This window comes from Mustela nivalis (assembly GCF_964662115.1).
Source record: "Mustela nivalis genome assembly, chromosome: 18".
Taxonomy (NCBI): Eukaryota; Metazoa; Chordata; class Mammalia; order Carnivora; family Mustelidae; genus Mustela; species Mustela nivalis.
Genome location: NC_139037.1, coordinates 37,231,495 through 37,251,784, shown reverse-complemented (window position 1 = coordinate 37,251,784; position 20,290 = coordinate 37,231,495). Strand labels below are relative to the sequence as shown.

Sequence of the window (20,290 nt, the reverse complement as noted above, 5' to 3'; positions counted from 1 at the left end):
CAGCCTATGTTGGACTTTGGCCCATATATTCAGAAAAGATTAACTTAGCACCTTGAGCTTCTGTGTGTTGCTGGGCTCTCCCTCAAGCCCAGTGAAGGTGGGGAGGAGCTTCCTTAGGCCCAAGGGTAAGAGATACCGAATCAAAGACCAAAGAGGGAGGCCTCGCCCAGCTTGAGGAAGGTGTGAAGGAAGCCCAGATAAAACGTGTGTGGTTAGCAAGCAGAAGCCAGAGAGGCATCTTGTGAAGGTGAAAGTGCCAAAGCAGTACAGCATGTCTGTGAGGGCAGTGGTGATAGTGGCCATAGTGGTGGCAGTAGTGGTGGTAGTGGCTGTGGTGGTAGCTGCCGGGACCATGGGATCAGAGTCCACGGAAGAGAGGATGAAGGCGGCGATTGCAGCAGCAGTGAAGCCAGGACCAGAGAAAAAGAAGCCATGGCCGCAGCAGCTGCGGCAGCTGCACCAGGGGCAGCAGAAGCAGCAGCTGCGCCAGCGGCAGCAGCAGCGGCAGCAGCAGCGGCAGGCACAGCTGGGGCAGGTGCAGCAGCAGCGGCCGCGGCGGTGATAGTGGTGGCGTTGGTGCCATGGTGAATGGGGACCAGAATTCCCTCCCGCGTGGGTGAGCCAGAAGGCGTCAGGGGGCGGGTCTGCACGCTGGGGCGGACGCGGGGCTAGGAGACCCTGGGTGGGGCCAGAGAAGCCAGTCCTTAGGTCTCCCTGGCGCCAGGGGTCTCGTCCCAGCAGGTGAAGGGTTTGGTGCACGGATGTGGTGCAGGTGAGGTGGGGTGTTGAGCCGGATCCACGTCGCTAAGGTATTCATTGCCCACATGAAGACACTGAGACAGAGAGAGGCTGATGTCACTCCAGAAGTAAGCAGAAGCAGCCCCGCTGGGGTTACAACCCAGACAGCAGGACTCAGGGCCCTGGCACCCAACAGAGTGTGTAAGACCTCTTGAGTTACCCGCATGTACGTGCCATCTTCAGTAACCCAGGGTGTGCCTCACCTTCGTCTGCTTCCCAGGTGCGTGGGTGGGGCGGCAGGTGTTACAAATCCGGGAGAGAGCCCTGGGATACTCTGTCACCACCCCTGGCCTCGCCCTGCAGATAAAGTTTAGAGATGATCAGGAATGGATGTTAGGGATCTCGGAAGGGACAATTCCTGTGTTGGGGACTGGAGGCTTCTTTAGCCTTTAAAAGAGGAAGCAGAGTGACTTTGAGAGGTTGCAAATGACCTGTTTAAGGACCTCTGCTCAGGTAAGGTCGCCCTGCCAGAACTTGCTTAACTTTGGCCTCTGAGTCTGTGGGGAGGTGTTCTTTTGATTTTTCAAGAGAACTCAGAACTCTGATATATGTTAACTCTGGTTTTTAAATACTGGCGACACTTCAGTTATTAAAAAGTCTGTGGGCATATCTGAAAGTGCTAGTAGGGTCCCACATGGGATGTTTGGAGCAGACCTACAGAAGTGGGGACACAAGGCTTGCAAGAGCCAGGCCACACAGAGGAGTTTCATAAATTCCAACAGAGAAGTAGAAAGTACTGAGGATGACAGGTGAGCAAGATCACTCTGACTCCTTAAGGGGCTCTGCTTTTCTACTTTTTTTTTTTTTTTTAAACATGGTGCACGGAAGTCTGTGTTAGCTCTGAGGCCTTCCTCTCCCTGCTCTTTCACAATCTGGTCCATCTCAAAAAGCCAGGCTGCAGTCCCAGGGATGGGCTCATCTCCCTCTTCCCCAGAACCTTGCTGTCACCAGCAGACCAGCCTGGTGCTTGCAAGAAACCAGGGCTTCAAGTTGGCATTTGCCTTCTCTGTGGCTGGCAGATGGGCTTTCTGTGACCAGAGCCAGTGTTGTGGACAAATCTGATTCTGAAATAGGTGTGATATGGGGAGGGGAGACCCCATTCCCACCCTCTGAGGTCTGTCCCCATCAGAGTACTCTTCCTCCCTCCTCCCTCCTTACTGGCTTCCTTGCTGCTTACCAACAAAGGCAAGCTTGGAGTGGGAGGGGAAGCAGGACTGGCTTCCTTCCTCAATCTGGCAGTCCCCAAGAAGTCAGGATTCTGGGCTTTCCAGCAAGGACTCAGGAGATGGGGTGACAAACCTTTCTTCCACAAGAGTCTACTGATGCTTTAAACTCTAAAATGATTCTCACATGGAAATTAAACCAGCTCTGTCTTGCATTGAGGCAGCCATAGTGCCACATCTTGCTGTGGTGTGAAGCTGTTGAACCCAGCCAGAGGTGAGCCACATCCTCTCATGCCCTCCCACACACCGGGACACCAGCTAGCCCTCTAGGTCCACAGCTCCAGGTCCCTGAGCTCCTGCCTTGGACTGGTCTGCCTGTGCTGAAAGGAGGTTAGAAGTAAGTAGTCTTTGCATGATGATGCTTTATTAGCCCCTCTGGATTTGTATGAAGTCATTCAGAGCAGGTGGGAAGCTTGGTTCTTTGATGGACCAGAGTGTGAAATGGCTGTTTCCTGCTTCCTTGTACACATTTTCTTGCCCTGCAGAAGTGTTTCCACGTGCAGGTCAATAATTGTGAAGAAACCCCGTTTTAGGAGTGGGGTCTGGGCAGAGTGCCCTGGCCAGGGAGCCAGCCTTAAAGACCATGCTTGGGATCTTCATGTGCCTGGAAATGGGAAGCTCAGTGCAGCCCCCAGAGGGGCCTTTCCAGGTCTAAGCTTCATCTCCCTTTTCTTCAGGATAATGGACAGATATTCTATTCCCTGCAAGGGGTTTCCAGTAGTGAGCAAAAGGGCAGGATGCTCAGAGGTGTGCTGGCACATCCAGGACACACGATGCCAGAGCGGGCAGGGGGCAGGCACTCCTGACTTCTCCTACAGTCCCTTGAGAATCCCTGCAGGGCCTGCCCCTTCAATGCCTCCATACATCACATGGTCCAACAGACACTTTTGTGGGGTGCTTGTTTGTACTTTCTGAACTCAAGGACTAAGTAGCCGATGTCAGATGTCTGGGTCATGCTCTCTTCGAGTTTTGCTGTCCAAAGTGGGGTGCACTTATGGAGAATCACTGTTTTAGAACATGGTAGGGGCCAGAGCCCAGGACACTAGTTTAATCTCTTTTGGAATGGCAGAGAGGTTCTGAACCCCGACTGTGTGATCCAGTAGACCTACAGACTTGTTCTCGGGGCTCAAAATTCTCCCCCAGGATTGAGGATGATTTCTACAGGAGTGTCTGGTTCTGGATTTTCCTTGGGTCAAAAGGAGATGTAACCAAGAGTTCTTGAGCAAAGGGTCTGTCCCAGACTGTGTCAAGATCCTTTAGGCACTGCTTGCATGAAAAGGGGAGTGAAGGAAAGAAAGCGCCCTTCCAGCTTTGGGTCCAGCTGAAGCCAAAAGAAGTACCAGCTCATGGCCACTTTGATTTGGGTTCTGGGTCCTGTCAGGGGTCCCCTCAGTGTTGTGGCTCTCTATGCCCACCCTTCCTTTGCCCTGTGTGCCTGTCCATTTCCCACCAGCATGGATAACAGTTTGCTAACCACAGAGAGTTGTTCTTAGATCATTGTTCCAAAGGTCTGTCTGTCTGTCTATGCAAACACCTGAAAACTTCTGGAATTCTTTGGTTTCTTTTATTCTCTGTTTGTTCCATCTTACTGGTCATCCTTAGGGCCATCCTGTCCCTGCCTTTATTATCCCCCATGCAGAACTGGATGAGGGTTAGGAGCAGTTGCTTACAGAAATGCCAGTGGTGTGTGTCAGTAACAGAACAGTCATTTAGAGCCATCAGGTCTCAGGGCCGCGTGTTCCAGACTCACAACAGGTACTTTGCATCCATTCCCCTCCGACCTTCCCAGAATCCAGCTTGTAGGTGACTTATCTCCCTTTACAGGTGAGGCAGGTGTTGGCACAGGCCAAGGTGGTCATGGAGCCCAGTACTTTCCCCTGCTCAGGGTTGGCATGGCTCTGTTGCCCTGTCACATGACAGAGGACGCGAGGCTGGGACATTCTGCCATCAGCCAGGCTCTGTGTACTAGGGGTGCCTGGGCTGGCAGAAGGCCATAAATGTGAGACAGGGCATGCTTGCCTCACTTGTGATGAACAGATGCAGCTTGTGGCTAGGCCTGTTCCATAATCTGTCATGAATGAGAAGTTACACAGAGGGCAAGGAAGACCTCTGGTGCATTCTGCGGGTTCTCTGTGCTTATTCACTAGCGGCTCCCTGACTTCCTCTGTGCTATCAGTTCCGCATACAGCAGAGCTCCTGTTCTCTGCATGAGGCTGTCCTCCAAACTCTAGCAAGAGTGACACTTGGGTGCAAATACTCTGACACTCATTAGAACTCTCCCTTTGAAATGCTTCCTTCGAGGCTCGCCAAGAAACCCCTCAAGGTGGAAGACATCATGAAGCTGCTGTGCTGCATCGCTGAAGGAGATGAAAGAGAAGGGGAGCTTGGAGCAAGCTGTGGGTGGAATGATCATTGGTCAGGTTGGAGGCCCATCTGGAGCTGCTGTTTGTAAGCCTTGCAGGGGTGTTGTAATAAAAGACTTTGAAACCACAGAGACCTCACAAAGTCTCTGTCCTTTGGGACATGTTTGCTGAGTTGCAGTTGCTTCTGTGATATGATCTTTGTGTCCCTAATTCATCCTATTGAAAACACGGGGGCACCTGGGTGGCTCAGTGGGTTAAGCCTCTGCCTTTGGCTCAGGTCATGATTTCAGGGTCCTGGGATCGAGCCCCACATTGGGCTCCCTTCTCTGCAGGGGGCCTGCTTCTCCCTGTCCCACTCCCTCTGCTGTGTTCCTTCTCTAGCTGTTTCTTTCTCTGTCAAATAAATAAATAAAAATAACCTAAAAAAGAAAACATATAGAAATGGCTAGCAGACCCATGAGAAACATGTTTAATATCATTAGCCATCAGCGAAATTCAAATCAAAACCACCCTCAAGAAGCCACCTTACCCCAGTTAGACTGGCAAAAATTAGCAGGGCAAGGCACCTGGGTGGCTCAGTGGGTTAAAGCCTCTGCCTTCGGGGTGCCTGGGTGGCTCAGTGGGTTAAGCCTCTGCCTTCGGCTCAGGTCATGATCCCAGGGTCCTGGGATCGAGCCCCGCATTAGGCTCTCTGCTTGGCAGGGAGCCTACTTCCTCCTCTCTCTCTCTCTGCCTGCCTCTCTGCCTACTTGTGATCTCTCTGTCAAATAAATAAATAAAATCTTAAAAAAAAAAAGCCACCCGAATGTTTATAGCAGCAATGTCCACAATAGCCAAACTATGGAAAGAACCTAGATGTCCATCAACAGATGAATGGATCAAGAAGATGTGGTATATATACACAATGGAATACTATGCAGCCATCAAAAGAAATGAAATCTTGCCATTTGCGACAACATGGATGGAACTAGAGCGTATCATGCTTAGCGAAATAAGTCAAGCAGAGAAAGACAACTATCATATTATCTCCCTGATATGAGGAAGTGGTGATGCAACATGGGGGCTTAAGTGGGTACGAGAAGAATCAATGAAACAAGATGGGATTGGGAGGGAGACAAACCATAAGTGACTCTTAATCTCACAAAACAAACTGAGGGTTGCTGGGGGGAGGGGGTTTGGGAGAAGGGGGTGGGATTATGGACATTGGGGAGGGTATGTGCTTTGGTGAGTGCTGTGAAGTGTGTAAACCTGGTGATTCACAGACCTGTACCCCTGGGGATAAAAATATATGTTTATAAAAAAAATAAAAATTTAAAATCATAAAAAAAAAAATCCTCTGCCTTCGGCTCAAGTCATGATCTCAGGGTCCTGGGATCGAGTCCCGCATTGGGCTCTCTGTTCAGCAGGGATCCTGCTTCTCCATTTCTCTCTGCCTGCCTCTCTGCCTACTTGTGATCTCTGTCTGTCAAATAAATAAATTAAATCTTTAAAAAATGTAACACGCAGGAAACAGTGTTGGAGAGGATATGGGGAAAGAGGAACCCTCTTACACTGTTGGTGGGAATACAAGTTGGTGCAGCCACTTTGGAAAACAGTGTGGAGTTTCCTCAAAAACTTAAAAATAGAGCTACCCAGATACAGATGTAGTGAAAAGAAGGGCCATCTGTATCCCAAAATTTATAACAGCAATGGCCACAGTTGCCAAAATGTGGAAAGAACCAAGATGTCCTTCAACGGATGAATGGATAAGGCAGATGTGGTCCATATACACTATGGAGTATTATGCCTCCCATCAGAAAGGATGAATACCCAACTTTTGTAGCAACATGGACGGGACTGGAAGAGATTATGCTGAGTGAAATAAGTCAAGCAGAGAGAGCCAGTTATCATATGGTTTCACTTATTTGTGGAGCATAACAAATATCATGGAGGACATGGGGAGATGGAGAGGAGAAGGGAGTTGGGGGAAATTGGGAGGGGAGGAGAACCATGAGAAACTATGGACACTGAAAATCAATCTGAGGGTTTTGAAGGGGCAGGGGGTGGGAGGTTGGGGGAACCAGGTGGTGGATATTATGGAGGGCACATATGGCATGGAGCACTGGGTGTGGTGCATAAACAATGAATTCTGTTACACTGAAAAGAAATTAATAAAAAATTAAAAAAACTAATGATGTATTCTATGGCGACTAACGTAAGACAATTTAAAAAATAAATCTTCTTAGAAGAAAAAAAAAAGAAAACACAGGCTTCTGAGTGTGAAGGTCTCAGAAATGCAGGGCATTCTTGTAAATGGTATGTGAGTGATGCAGACCTGGAGGGCACCTCTCCCCTCAGGAATATGTCCCAGCTTCTGAAGACATCAGGGTGTCCTGGGTCTTGGATGGTCTCCTTCCCCTGTCACCATTACATGTCGCTGCAGAAGGGAAGCAGAGAGGAAGCTGGGAGTTGCTGAGCACTGCCTAGGAGCAGATTCTGTCTGGCCATTTTATGAGCTCATCCATGGAGACAACCCCATTCTGAAACCAACAGTCTAATGCAGAAAAAGCAGCAAACTCTCCTAGGATGGTCATCCCTATCCCCCGTTTTTGCCACCTGCTTCTACTTGAGAGCCAGTTTTTGTATATGAATGGAGGTTTGGCAGATTTTTCCCATCATTTCTTGAAGCTAGGAAGGGTTGCTTCCTTTGTCTTAGGAGTAGGGAGGATTCTGGTGTGGTCTCCCCCTTGGGCCAGGTGGCATCAGAGAGCGGGCTGCTGTGTGGGTCTGGCGTGAGGAGGGGCTGGATTACACCTCCTGTGAGGTGCCTCTGATGGACCCCGTAGCACAGGGGAGTGACAAAGGCATGGTCTGCTGCATTGGACTCAGCAGATACATCACTGAATGCCTGCTCTGTGCTGGGCAGCCTGTGCTAGGGATGTGGGAGAGCTCACAGCACTGCCTGCAGTCCTCCCATGAACACAGGCTGGAGAGGTGACTGCCTGTCTGCTTCTGTTTCCAGCTCCCGGCATGACTTCCTGCCCTGTTCTGCCTTTCTGTGGCAGGACTGGCGTTCAAGGACATTTTATGGTGCAGAGCTCACACTGGGGAGTAAATCAGTGTGTGGGTGGCCCCAGACCTTCCACCTGTACATGTCCCTTTCCCACCTGTGAATTAGGGAGTCCTGACTTCAGCCTCTCACCATCCAAGGAGCATCCAGTGAGGGAGGAGAAGTGGCCATGGCCTCCTTCCTCAGTGACATTCTACATCTTTGTCCCCCAGCCCCACCTAATGTGTTCAGGGGAGGGCTTGATGGGCTCATTTATCCTAGAGCTGTTCCCAGATGCCATTGTGGGAGCACATATCTTATTCAGATTCTGTCAGAGCTGGTAGAGAACAGGACGTCTGCCAGGAGAACCCGGGGATTTGCTACCTGAAGCCACTAGTCATGGGCGGAGCATCATTTTATCCAGAAAACCAGGGAATTTTCTTTTGTGCAAAGAGCTAGTAATTTGCTGGTCGATATTCCTGGTGACTTTTTGCATGAAGTGTTGTTCTAAATCAAATATTGGTTTAGTGCATATGAGTGTATCTCTTGTTGGCAAAGGGTGCTTCATGGGTGTCGTGGGGAAAGTTCAGTAAAATTTGTAAATGACTGGTTTTCCCTCCCCAAATCCTTCCTTCTTTTGGAACAGAGGGAAGGTGACCAGGGGCAGTGTTCAGTCTCCTGGGCCCAATGCTGGCCTGGGCTCAGCCCCAGGGGAGCTGTATGTTTCCAAAAGCCTCCACACTTGGCTTCCTGAGTGGGTGCAGGGTCCAGCCCATAACAGGGTTCTCTCTGGCCTGGGTTCTATTCTCTCAGATAAACCTTTAATTTTGCAAAAGTAGTAGAATTACAGACACATTGGTGACTGTGCTGAGAATGCCCAGATATCCCTCACCATGTTACCACCATGGTGCACTTGAGAAAAGTATGAAGTTAACACTGATGGATTACTATTAACTGGTCTCCAGGCTTTATTTGTACTTTTCCAGTTTAGGCATTAAGATATTTTCATTTGTCTTAAGATCTTTCCCAGAATCCAGCTCAAAAGATCACAATGCATTTAATCCTCAGGATAATCTCAGGATTAATCTTCAGAAACTGCAACAGTTTCTCAGACTTGGCTTGTTTTATGATCTGGGTACTGTTGAGGAGTACTGGGAAGGTATTTGTAGAATGATTCTCCTTTTGGGTCTGTCTGATGCTTTCTCATGCTTAGCCTGGGGTTGTGGACCCCCAGGAAGCATACCACAGACAGAGGCAGAGCACCTGTCTCATAGTGCCATTTTAGGGACATGTGACACCCACAGTCCTCCCTGGCGATGTCCAACTTGATTACATGGTAAAGGTGGTCTTTGCCAGGTTTGTCCATTTTGAAGTCAATGTCTCCCCTTTCCATACTCTGCTCTTTCAAAGAGAGTCCCTAAGTCTATCTGGGCTGCATCTATTAATATCTTATCATCAATATTTAATAATCATGAGACTTCTCAGGATATACATCTTGCATTCCGTGTGGTAGCAATGAACTGTCAAGGGGTAGCCACTGCTCTTTTATTTTTTATTTATATTTAAATTCAATTATCCAACAAATAGTACATCATTATCTTCAGATGTAGTGTTCAACAATTAATCAGTTGCATGTAACACCTAGTGCTCATCACAACCTGTACCCTTGTTAATGCCCATCACCTAGTTACCTCACACCCTAACTAACTCCCCTTTAGTAACACTTCATTTGTTTCCCATAATTAAGAGTTTCTCCTGGTTTGCTCCCTCTCTTTTTTTTTCCCTGTTCGGGTTTCACTACCTTCCCTTATGGTTCTCTGTACTGTTTTTTTATAGCCCACATATGTGTTAAACCATATGATATATGTCTTTCTCTAATTCACTTATTTCATTTCGCATAATACCCTGCAGTTCCATCCATGTGGGTGTAAATAGTAAGTATTCATCCTCTCTGATGGCTAATATTCCATTGCATATATATGTATGTATGTGTATATATATGTAAACATATATATACACACACACATTGCTACTATGAACATTGGGGTGCAGGTGCTCTTTCATTTCATTACATCTGTATCTTTGGGATAAATACCCAGTGGTGCAATTCCTGGGTCATATTGGAGCTCTATTTTTAAAATTTATTCTTTATTTATTTTCAGCATAACAGTATTCATTATTTTTGCACCACACCCAGTGCTCCATGCAATCCGTGCCCTCTATAACACCTGGTACCCCGACCTCCCACCCCCTGGCCCTTCAAAACCCTCAGATTGTTTTTCAGAGTCCATAGTCTCTCATGATTCACCTCCCCTTCCAATTTACCCCAACTCCCTTCTCCTCTCCATCTTCCCATGTCCTCCATGATATTTGTTATGCTCCACAAATAAGTGAAACCATATGATAATTGACTCTCTCTGCTTGACTTATTTCACTCAGCATAATCTCTTCCAGAGATTTTGTTGCTACAAAAGTTGGGTATTCATCCTTTCTGATGGAGGCATAATACTCTATAGTGTCTATGGACCACATCTTTCTTATCCATTCGTCCATTGAAGGACATCTTGGTTCTTTCCATAGTTTGGCGACCGTGGCCATTGCTGCTATAAACATTGGGGTACAGATGGCCCTTCTTTTCACTACATCTGTATCTTTGGGATAAATACCCAGGAGTGCAATTGGGGGGTAATAGGGAAGTTCTATTTTTAATTTCTTGAGGAATCTCCACACTGTTCTCCAAGGAGGCTGCACCAACTTGCATTCCCACCAACAGTGGAAGAGGGTTCCCCTTTTGCCTTTGGAGACATATCTTGAAAGAACTTGCTGTGGCTGATATCGAAGAGATTACTGCCTATGTTTTTCTCTAGTATTCTGATGGATTCCTGTCTCACATTGATGTCTTTTATCCATTTTAAGTATCCATTTTCAGCTCTGAAGCATGATGAAAATCCAGCAAGAATTACTGTGAAGAAGTAGCTGAGACAGAGAGAACAGTATGTGCAAAGGCCCTGAGGTGGGAATGAGCTAGTGCTTTAGTGGAACTGCAAGAATCCTAAAGTAGAGTGAGAGAGGGAGAGTTGGTTAAGATAACAAGATAGCTGGGAGACAGAGGCATCAAGGTCTTTTGGACTTGTAGGGAGTTTGAGTTTTACTCTGGTGCTATTAGAAGACCCTGAAGCATTTGAAGTGGAAGAGTGAGTACTCTGATTTACATGCTTTTCTAAAGATTATTTATTTATTTACTTGACAGACAGAGACCAAAAGTAGGCAGAGAAGCAGTCAGATAGAGAGTGGGGGAAGCAGGCTCCCTGATTAGCAGAGAACCCACCACAGGGCCTTTGCACATACTGTTCTCTCTGTCTCAGCTACTTCTTCACAGTAATTCTTGCTGGATTTTCATCATGCTTCAGAGCTTGGCTCTACTGTCTCCTCCTGAGAAAGGTCTTCCTGAAGCCACCTTATCCTTAGTCGTAGGCATCTGCTCCACTTCCTATCCCATTGCCCTGTTACTTTTCAGGAGTTCTCATAACTGGAGGTGATAATCGTGTCTTTCTCATGTGTTTTGCTTACCTATGTCCTGACCCTTTCTCCCTCCCTGAGGACAGACCTCTGTCTGTCTTGGTTCCCCTGTCCTGGTGAGGGAACACTTCCTGGTTCTTGACAGGAATTCAAAGAATATTTGATGAATGAATGAATGAATGAATGAAATGAATGGATGGATAAATGAATGGATGGATGGGTGGAAGCCAGCTGGCCTTGACTGGGACACACAGGCCAGAGGAGCCCCTGGCCCTCGCTTGCAGAGGCAGCTCTTCAGACAAAGGCAGAGATGATACACGTCTGTTGCCTTCCGTCCCGTGTTTTCGCCATATGGCTTGCTGCACAATGGGATGAATTGCACATGCTCTAACTTGGAGCTTTCTTGCTTTTGTGTGTTAATAACAAAAAGATGGAACATAGCTTACCACACATTTTGTGTTTGCTAACTATCTATATGTATATAAAACAGATGTTGGTGCTACTAGCCAACCCACATGTGAAGTGGAAGGGAAACAGAGCGATTAGAGAGGGAGAGAGGGGCAGGTGCTGCCTGAGACTGTGGCCAAGTCTCCAGAATTATGTGTGCCTCCCGTGGAGGGCGGGGTCGATCCAAAAGGTCATGGGCAAGGCAAAGCTGGACACAGAGATTTTACAGCCCCACGGCCCCTGGGAGAGGGTCCAGTTCCTCATGAAGCATGACACAGAATGTGCTCCCTGCGTTCCTGTCCAAGTCTTCCTCAGCCTCAGTGCTTTCCTTTCCCACCTCCGCTCACTCCCAGACATACCTGATGACTGTCACTTCCAGGATGGACCACTCCATCTCTAGCCTCTGAACCCTCCCTCTACATACCCCACCTCTGACCACGGCCTGCTCATCCCTCCTGGCCTTCACTCAGCAATCTTTCACTCAAATGTTTGAGACTGAGTGCCTCTGACGTGCCTTTGTGTAGCTACCTTCTGAAGCAAGGAAGACCCCAACAAACAAACAAATGCACAATGAAAAAATGTCTCACATGAGATGAAGGACAAAATATGGGACTTAATTAAAAAGACAGAATTAAGCATTCATGCCACCATAGTAGCCACTTTGCAGGGCAACTAAATAGCCCTAATTGATATAGAGTATTTCTTTAAAGAAGATTCCAGTGAGTAGACTCTGAAGAGTGGTATGTCAAGGCAGGGGTGAAGCAGAGGTCCTGGGGTCCAGGGAGGAGCAGTATTCCATCACGGACATTGTTTGGAATGGCAAAGCTGTGGGAATGATACAAACGGATGACTCTTAGGAGGACCCTGAGATCATGACTTGAGCTGAAGGCAGAGGCTTAACCCACTGAGCCACACAGTTGCCCCTCTGATTTACATGTATATGGATCACTCTGCTGTTGAGGTAAGTGCGGATGGGGAAGCAGGCATATCCTGGTCTTAGAGGCCAGTTGCCCAAGCCAGGCAAGATGGCAGCCTGGCCAAAGTTGGCAGGATGGGGGTGGTCACAGGGGTCAGATGTGTTTGAAAATAGGTGGAGAAGGGTTGCCTATTGTCTTCTGAGAATGCAGACCCATGATCTTGGGTCCATGGTGGCTGACAAGGACCAGGGCCATGTAGCTGGGCAAAGACGTGAAAATACAGCTTCCCTGCTCTCTGCAGGTGAGGAGCCCCATCTGTGTCACTCCCCATGGAAGGCCTGATTTTCCTTTCCTGTCCCCTCACCTCCATGGTCATAAGCATAGCGACACACCACTGGCATTCTCCTGCCAGGTGGAAGTGTACGGAGAGGAAGTCACTGCCTAGGATTACACAGGACAAGGGGCACCTCAGGAGGACTCTTCTCGATAGATTGCATGAAGCATCAGGGTGTTAGCCAGCCCTTTCCAAAGTTTGCCTGACTGTATTTCACCAGAGCTGGCAGAGGAAGGGTTGAGCTGCCCATACCAGAAAGGACACACATTCCCATGTAGCCTGCAGTGACATGGCTTTTCATCTTCATCATGAGAGCAGACTGTTGCCTTCCCCTAGAATAGGGGGAAACTTCACATGGCAGTATGCAGACCCCAGAAGCAGAGTGGAGCATGTGGGAGGTGAGGAAGGTCTGCCAAGAAGCCATGACCTAAGAACAGGAGAGTGTAGAAGTAGGAGTGGGCAGAGGGCCCTGGAGCGGACATGGCTGAGGGCTGTCCTGCTTTGGCTAAAGTGACCAGGCATTTCTATCTCTGCCTCCATCAGCCACTGTGTGGCAGCATATGGCCCTGCATGGCTGAGGCAATCCTGGAAGGCTGGCAGCTGGAGGCTGAGTGCTGGCGACACCCCCGCAGCTGAGGCACTAGCACCTTCTACAGGGGCCTTGAGGGATGCATCTCCCACCACAGTCCATCCCACTAGCTCTGCCATGACCCATGTATAAACCAGCAGTTGGGGTTGTGCTAACGTGACATCTTCCTTTCCCTAAAGCAGGAATAGCCAAATGTCCATGACCATGAGCTGACAGCTATGAGACTTGGTAGGCTCTTTCTAGGCCAGAACCATAGGGACAAAGATAAATGGTCTTTTTCCTCCATCCAGATAGATCAGTATTATATATTGTCATTTGATATCTAATCCTTGTCAAATTTTCCCATTATCCTAGATACCTGTTTTCAGTCAGGATCCAATCAAAGTCCTTGCCTTGATTTAGCTTCTTTTTTTAAATTAATTTATTTTCAGCATAAGAGTATTCTTCATTATTTTTTCACCACACCCAGTGCTCCATGAAATCCGTGCCCTCTATAAAACCCACCACCTGGTACCCCATCCTCCCACCCCCCACCACTTCAAACCTTCATATTGTTTTTAAGAGTCCATAGTCTCTCATGATTCACCTCTCCTTCCAATTTATCCCAATTCTTGCACAGCAAAGGAAACAGTAAAAAAAAAAAAAAAAAAAAAAAAAAAAAAAAGAGGCAACCCACGGAATGAGAGAAGATATTTGCAAATGACAGTATAGACAAAAGGTTGATAACCAGGATCTATAATGAACTCCTCAAACTCAACACACACAAAACAGACAATCATATAAAAAAATGGGCAGAAGATATGAACAGACACTTCTCCAATAAAGACATACAAATGGCTATCAGAAACATGAAAAAATGTTCATCATCACTAGCCATCAGGGAGATTCAAATTAAAACTACATTGAGATATCAACTTACACCAGTTAGAATGGCCCAAATTGACAAGACAGGAAACAACATGTGTTGGAGGGGATGTGGAGAAAGGGGAACCCTCTTCCACTGTTGGTGGGAATGCAAGTTGGTGCAGCCTCTTTGGAGAACAGTGTGGGGATTCCTCAAGAAATTAAAAATAGAACTTTCCTATGACCCTGCCATTGCACTCCTGGGTATTTACCCCAAAGATACAGATGGAGTGAAAAGAAGGGCCATCTGTACCCCAATGTTTATAGCAGCAATGGTCACGGTCGCCAAACTATGGAAAGAACCAAGATGCCCTTCAACGGACGAATGGATAAGGAAAATGTGGTCCATATACACTATGGGGTATTATGCCTCTATCAAAAAGGATGAATACCCAACTTTTGTAGCAACATGGACGGGACTGGAAGAGATTATGCTGAGTGAAATAAGTCAAGCAGAGAGAGTCAATTATCATATGGTTTCACTTATTTGTGGAGCATAACAAATAGCATGATTTTGCTTCTTCGGTCTACTCTTTTGTCTCCTTCTGTATAGAACCCCCAATTCCTCTCATCTCCACCCCCTTTCTTCTCATGATTTTGGTTCTTTGACAAGTCCAGGACAGCTGTCTTGTAGGACTTTGTCCACTCTAGATTTGTCTGATGTCTGGAATTCCTTAACTTCTTCTTCTTTTAGCTTTATTTAGCCATAATTTTCCCATGTAAAGTGAACAATTCCATGACTTTTAACACATTCACAGATATGTATGGCCACCACCATAGCTGGTTCTATGACATTGTCATATCCTCAAAACCCATTAGCTATTATCCTCCTAAGCTCCTCTCCCCAGCCCTAAGCAACCACTAATCTACTTTCTCTCTCTTTGGCTTTTCCTAATCTGGCTTCTCATAGAATGGAATCGTGTGGTATTCTGTCTTTGGTAACTGGCTTCTTTCTCTTAGCATAATGTTTTCAGTTTGTTCATGTGGTGGCATTTCTTTTATGACTGAAGAGTATTCATCTGTGTGGAGATAGCACATTTTGTTTATCCACTTGTCCACTGAGGGGCATTTGGGCTGTTTCCACCTCTTAGTACGAATATGTTACTTTCCACACATGTGTACAAGTCTTTGTGGGGATGTATGCTTTCATCTCTTGGGTAGATGCTGGGTAAATTGCTGGGTTAATTTATGTTTAATGTTGGAGGTGCTGCCAGACTGCTTCACAAAGCTGCTGAAATACTTTTATTCCTGTCAGCAGTGTATGAGGCTGTCTTCTCCACAGCCTGACCACCCTGACTAGTGGGCGTCATTCTTTGACATTTTTTTAAATTTTTTATTTTCTATAAACATATATTTTTATCCCCAGGGGTACAGGTCTGTGGGGGCTTAAGTGGGTAGGAGAAGAATAAATTCTTTGACTTAAAAATTTTTTTTAAATTTATTTATTTTCAGCATAACAGTATCATTATTTTTTCACCACACCCAGTGCTCCATGCAATCCGTGCCCTCTACAATACCCACCACCTGGTACCCTGACCTCCCACCCCCCCACCACTTCAAACCCCTCAGATTGTTTTTCAGAGTCCATAGTCTCCCATGGTTCATCTCCCCTTCCAATTTACCCCAACCCCCTTCTCTCTAACTCCCCATGTCCTACATGCTTCTTGTTATGCTACACAAATAAGTAAAACCATATGATAATTGACTCTCTCTGCTTGACTTATTTCACTCAGCATAATCTCTTCCAGTCCCATCCATGTTGCTACAAAAGTTGGGTATATGTCCTTTCTGATGGAGGCATAATACTCCATAGTGTATATGGACCACATCTTCCTTATCCATTCGTCCGTTGAAGGGCATCTTGGTTCTTTCCATAGTTTGGCGACCGTGGCCATTGCTGTTATAAACATTGGGGTGCAGATGGCCCTTCTTTTCACTCCATCTGTATCTTTGGGGTAAATACCCAGGAGTGCAATGGCAGGGTCATAGGGAAGTTCTATTTTTAATTTCTTGAGGAATCCCCACACTGTTCTCCAAAGAGGCTGCACCAACTTGCATTCCCACCAACAGTGGAAGAGGGTTCCCCTTTCTCCACATCCCCTCCAACACATGTTGTTTCCTGTCTTGTCAATTTGGGCCATTCTAACTGGTGTAAGTTGATATCTCAATGTAGTTTTAATTTGAATCTCCCTGATGGCTAGTGATGATGAACATTTTTTCATGTTTCTGATAGCCATTTGTATGTCTTTATTGGAGAAGTGTCTGTTCATATCTTCTGCCCATTTTTTTATATGATTGTCTGTTTTGTGTGTGTTGAGTTTGAGGAGTTCATTATAGATCCTGGTTATCAACCTTTTGTCTATACTGTCATTTTCAAATATCTTCTCTCATTCCGTGGGTTACCTCTTTGTTTTATTGACTGGTTCTTTGCTGTGCAGAAGCTTTTTATCTTGATGAAGTCCCAAAAGTTCATTTTTGCTTTTGTTTCCTTTGCCTTTGGAGACATATCTTGAAAGAAGTTGCTGTGGCTGATATTGAAGAGGTTACTGCCTACATTCTCCTCTAGGGTTCTGATGGATTCCTGTCTCACATTGAGGTCTTTTATCCCTTTTGAGTTTATCTTTGTGTATGGTGTAAGAGAATGGTCGAGTTTCATTCTTCTACATATAGCTTCCCAGTTTTCCCAGCACCATTTATTGAAGAGACTGTCTTTTTTCCACTATATATTTTTTTCTTGTTTTGTCGAAGATTATTTGACCATAGAGTTGAGGGTCCATATCTGGACTCTCTACGCTGTTCCACTGGTCTATGTGTCTGTTTTTATGCCAGTACCATGCTGTTTTGGTGATCACAGCTTTGTAGTAAAGCTTGAAATCAGGTAACATGATGCCCCCAGTTTTATTTTTGTTTTTTAACATTTCCTTAGCGATTCGGGGTCTCTTCTGATTCCATACAAATTTTAGGATCATTTGCTCCAGCTCTTTAAAGAATACCAGTGGAATTTTGATCGGAATGGCATTAAAAGTATAGATTGCTCTAGGCAGTATAGACATTTTATCATTGTTTATTCTTCCGATCCAAGAGCATGGAATGGTCTTCCATCTTTTTGTGTCTTCTTCAATTTCTTTCATGACTGTTCTGTAGTTCCTTGAGTACAGATTCTTTACCTCTTTGGTTGGGTTTGTTCTCAGGTATCTTATGGTTCTTGGTGCTATAGTAAATGAAATCTATTCTCTAATATCCCTTTCTGTATTTTCATTGTTAGTGTATAAGAAAGCCACTGATTTCTGCACATTGACTTTGTATCCTGCCACGTTGCTGAATTGCTGTATGAGTTCTAGTAGTTTGGGGGTGGAGTCTTTTGGGTTTTCCATATAAAGAATCATGTTATCTGCAAAGAGAGAGAGTTTGACTTCTTCATTACCAATTTGGATACCTTTTATTTCTCTTTGATTGCTGTTACTAGGACTTCTAATACTATGTTGAACAAGAGTGGTGAGAGTGGGCATCCCTGTCGTGTTCCTGATCTCAATGGGAAGGATGCAAGCTTTTTCCCATTGAGGATGATATTTGCTGTGGGCCTTTCATAGATAGATTTGATGAATTTCAAGAATATTCCCTCTATCCCTATACTTTGATGTGTTTTAATTAGGAATGGATGCTGGATTTTGTCAAATGCTTTTTCTGCATCAATTGAGAGGACCACGTGGTTCTTCTCTCTTCTCTTATTAATTTTTTCTATCACATTGATTGATTTGCAAATGTTGAACCATCCTTGTAGCCCAGGGATGAATCCCACCTGGACATGGTGGATAATAGTTTTAATGTGTTATTAGATCCTGTTTGCTAGGATCTTGTTGAGAATCTTAGCATCCATAATCATCAGTGATATTGGTCTGAAATTCTCCTTTTTGGTAGAGTCTTTGCCTGGTTTGGGGATCAGGGTAATGCTGGCTTCATAGAAAGAGTCTGGAAGTTTTCTTTCTGCTTCAATTTTTTGTTACAGCTTCAGGAGAATAGGTGTTATTTCTTCTTTGAAAGTTTGGTAGAATTCCCCAGGGAATCTGTCAGGTCCTGGGCTCTTGTTTTTTGGGAGGTTTTTGATCACTGCTTCAATCTCATTACTAGATATTGGTCTATTCAGGTTGTCAATTTCTTCCTGATTCAATTTTGGGAGTTTATAGTTTTCCAGGAACGCATCCATTTCATCTAGGTTGCTAAGCTTATTGGCATAGAACTGTTGATAATAACTTCTGATGATTGTTTCTACTTCCTTGGTGTTCGTTGTGATCTCTCCCTTTTCAATCATAATTTTATGTATTTGAGCCTTCTCTCTTTTCTTTTGGATTAGTGTGGCCAATGGTTTATCTATCTTATTGATTCTTTCAAAAAACCAGCTTCTAGTTTCATTGATACGTTCTACTGTATCTCTGGTTTCTACCTCATCGATCTCAGCTCTAATCTTGATTATTTCCCTTATGTGTGGAGTTGGTTTGATTTGTTTTTGATTATCCAGTTCTTTAAGGTGTAGAGACAGCTGGTGTATTCTGGATTTTTCAATTTTTTTTAGGTAGGCTTGTATTTCCCCCTTAGGACTGCCTTTGCTGTATCCCATAGGTTTTGGATCAAAGCGTCTTCATTGTCATTGGTTTCCATGAATTGTTTCAGTTCTTCCTTGATCTCCTTGTTGATCCAACCATTCTCAAGCAAGGTGTTCTTTAGCTTCCAGGTGTTTGAGTTCCTTCGGAACTTTTCCTTGTGATTGAGCTCCAGTTTCAAAGCATTGTGATCTGAGAATGTGCAGGGAATAATCTCAGTCTTTTGGTATCGGTTGAGTCCTGATTTGTGACCCAGTATGTGGTCTATTCTGGGGAAAGTTCCATGTGCACTTGAGAAGAATGAGTATTCTGTAGTTTTAGGGTGGAATGTTCTGTATATATCTATGAGGTCCATCTGGTCCAATATGACATTCATCCATCTGTCCACCCTCCTTCCATCTACCCATCCTTCTGTCCACCCATCTGTCCATCTGTGCCTCTTCTATCCATCTGTTCATCTTTTAATCTGTCTGTATTTGTACGTCCTTTCATCCATCCATTCATCCGTGCATGCATTTTTCCTTTCTTCTGTCCATCAACTGGTTCACCCATCCATCATCCATCCATCCATCCATGCATTCACTCATCTATATATCCATCCTTCCAACGATCTCTGCATCCTTCCACCCACTCATTCATCCATGCATCCATCCATCCATCCAGCTATCTATCCATCCATCCATCTTCCAACCCCTCTCCATCCATGCACACATCCATCCATCCATCCATCCATTTGACTACCTTCATCTTTCTACCCATTCATTCACACATTCATTCATCTATTTACCAGTCCGTTGGCCTCCATCCATTTTTCTACCTATCCAGGCATCCATCCATCCATCCATCCATCCATCCATTTGACTACCTTCATCTTTCTACCCATTCATTCACACATTCATTCATCTATTTACCAGTCCGTTGGCCTCCATCCATTTTTCTACCTATCCAGGCATCCATCCATCCATCCATCCATCCATCAATTTATCCATCCTTTCACCCATACCTACATAATTTCGTAAATCAGTACATCCATCTAAACATCCATTCATTCATTTATCGATCATCCACCCATCTATCCTTCTGGCCAGCTATCCATCCACCTGTCCAACCATCCATCCCTCCATCCCTCCATCTCTACATACAAATATACATACTTTTATCCATCTATTCATCCATCCATCCACTCACCCATCCATCTGTTCATCTATCCATTTGTCAACCCATTCATCTATCCATCTGTCCATCCATCAATTCATGCATTCATCTGTCTTTTTTTTTTTTAAGATGTTATTTACTTACTTGACAAAGAGATCACAAGTAGGCAGAGGGGCAGGCAGAAAGAGAGAGGGAAGAAGGCGCCTTCCTCAGCAGAGAGCCTGATGCGGGGCTCGATCCCAGGACCCCGGGATCATGACCTGAGCCAAAGGCAGAAGCTTCAACCCACTGAGCCACACAGGCACCCCCATTCATTTGTCTTTACCTCTCTGCCATCTAACCATCCATCCACCCCTCCACATGTCCATCCATCTGCCCACCAGTCTCTCTATCAACTATTTATCCATTCATCTGTC

General features: G+C 45.6%; 1 long non-coding RNA gene across 1 annotated transcript; it reads left to right on the top strand.

Moving 5' to 3' along the window:
- Nucleotides 1-264: 264 nt before the first annotated feature.
- Nucleotides 265-4,422, top strand: LOC309853195. Its single transcript, XR_014305561.1, has 2 exons — nucleotides 265-584; nucleotides 4,323-4,422. It is a non-coding gene; the product is annotated as an uncharacterized lncRNA (long non-coding RNA).
- Nucleotides 4,423-20,290: the final 15,868 nt, after the last annotated feature.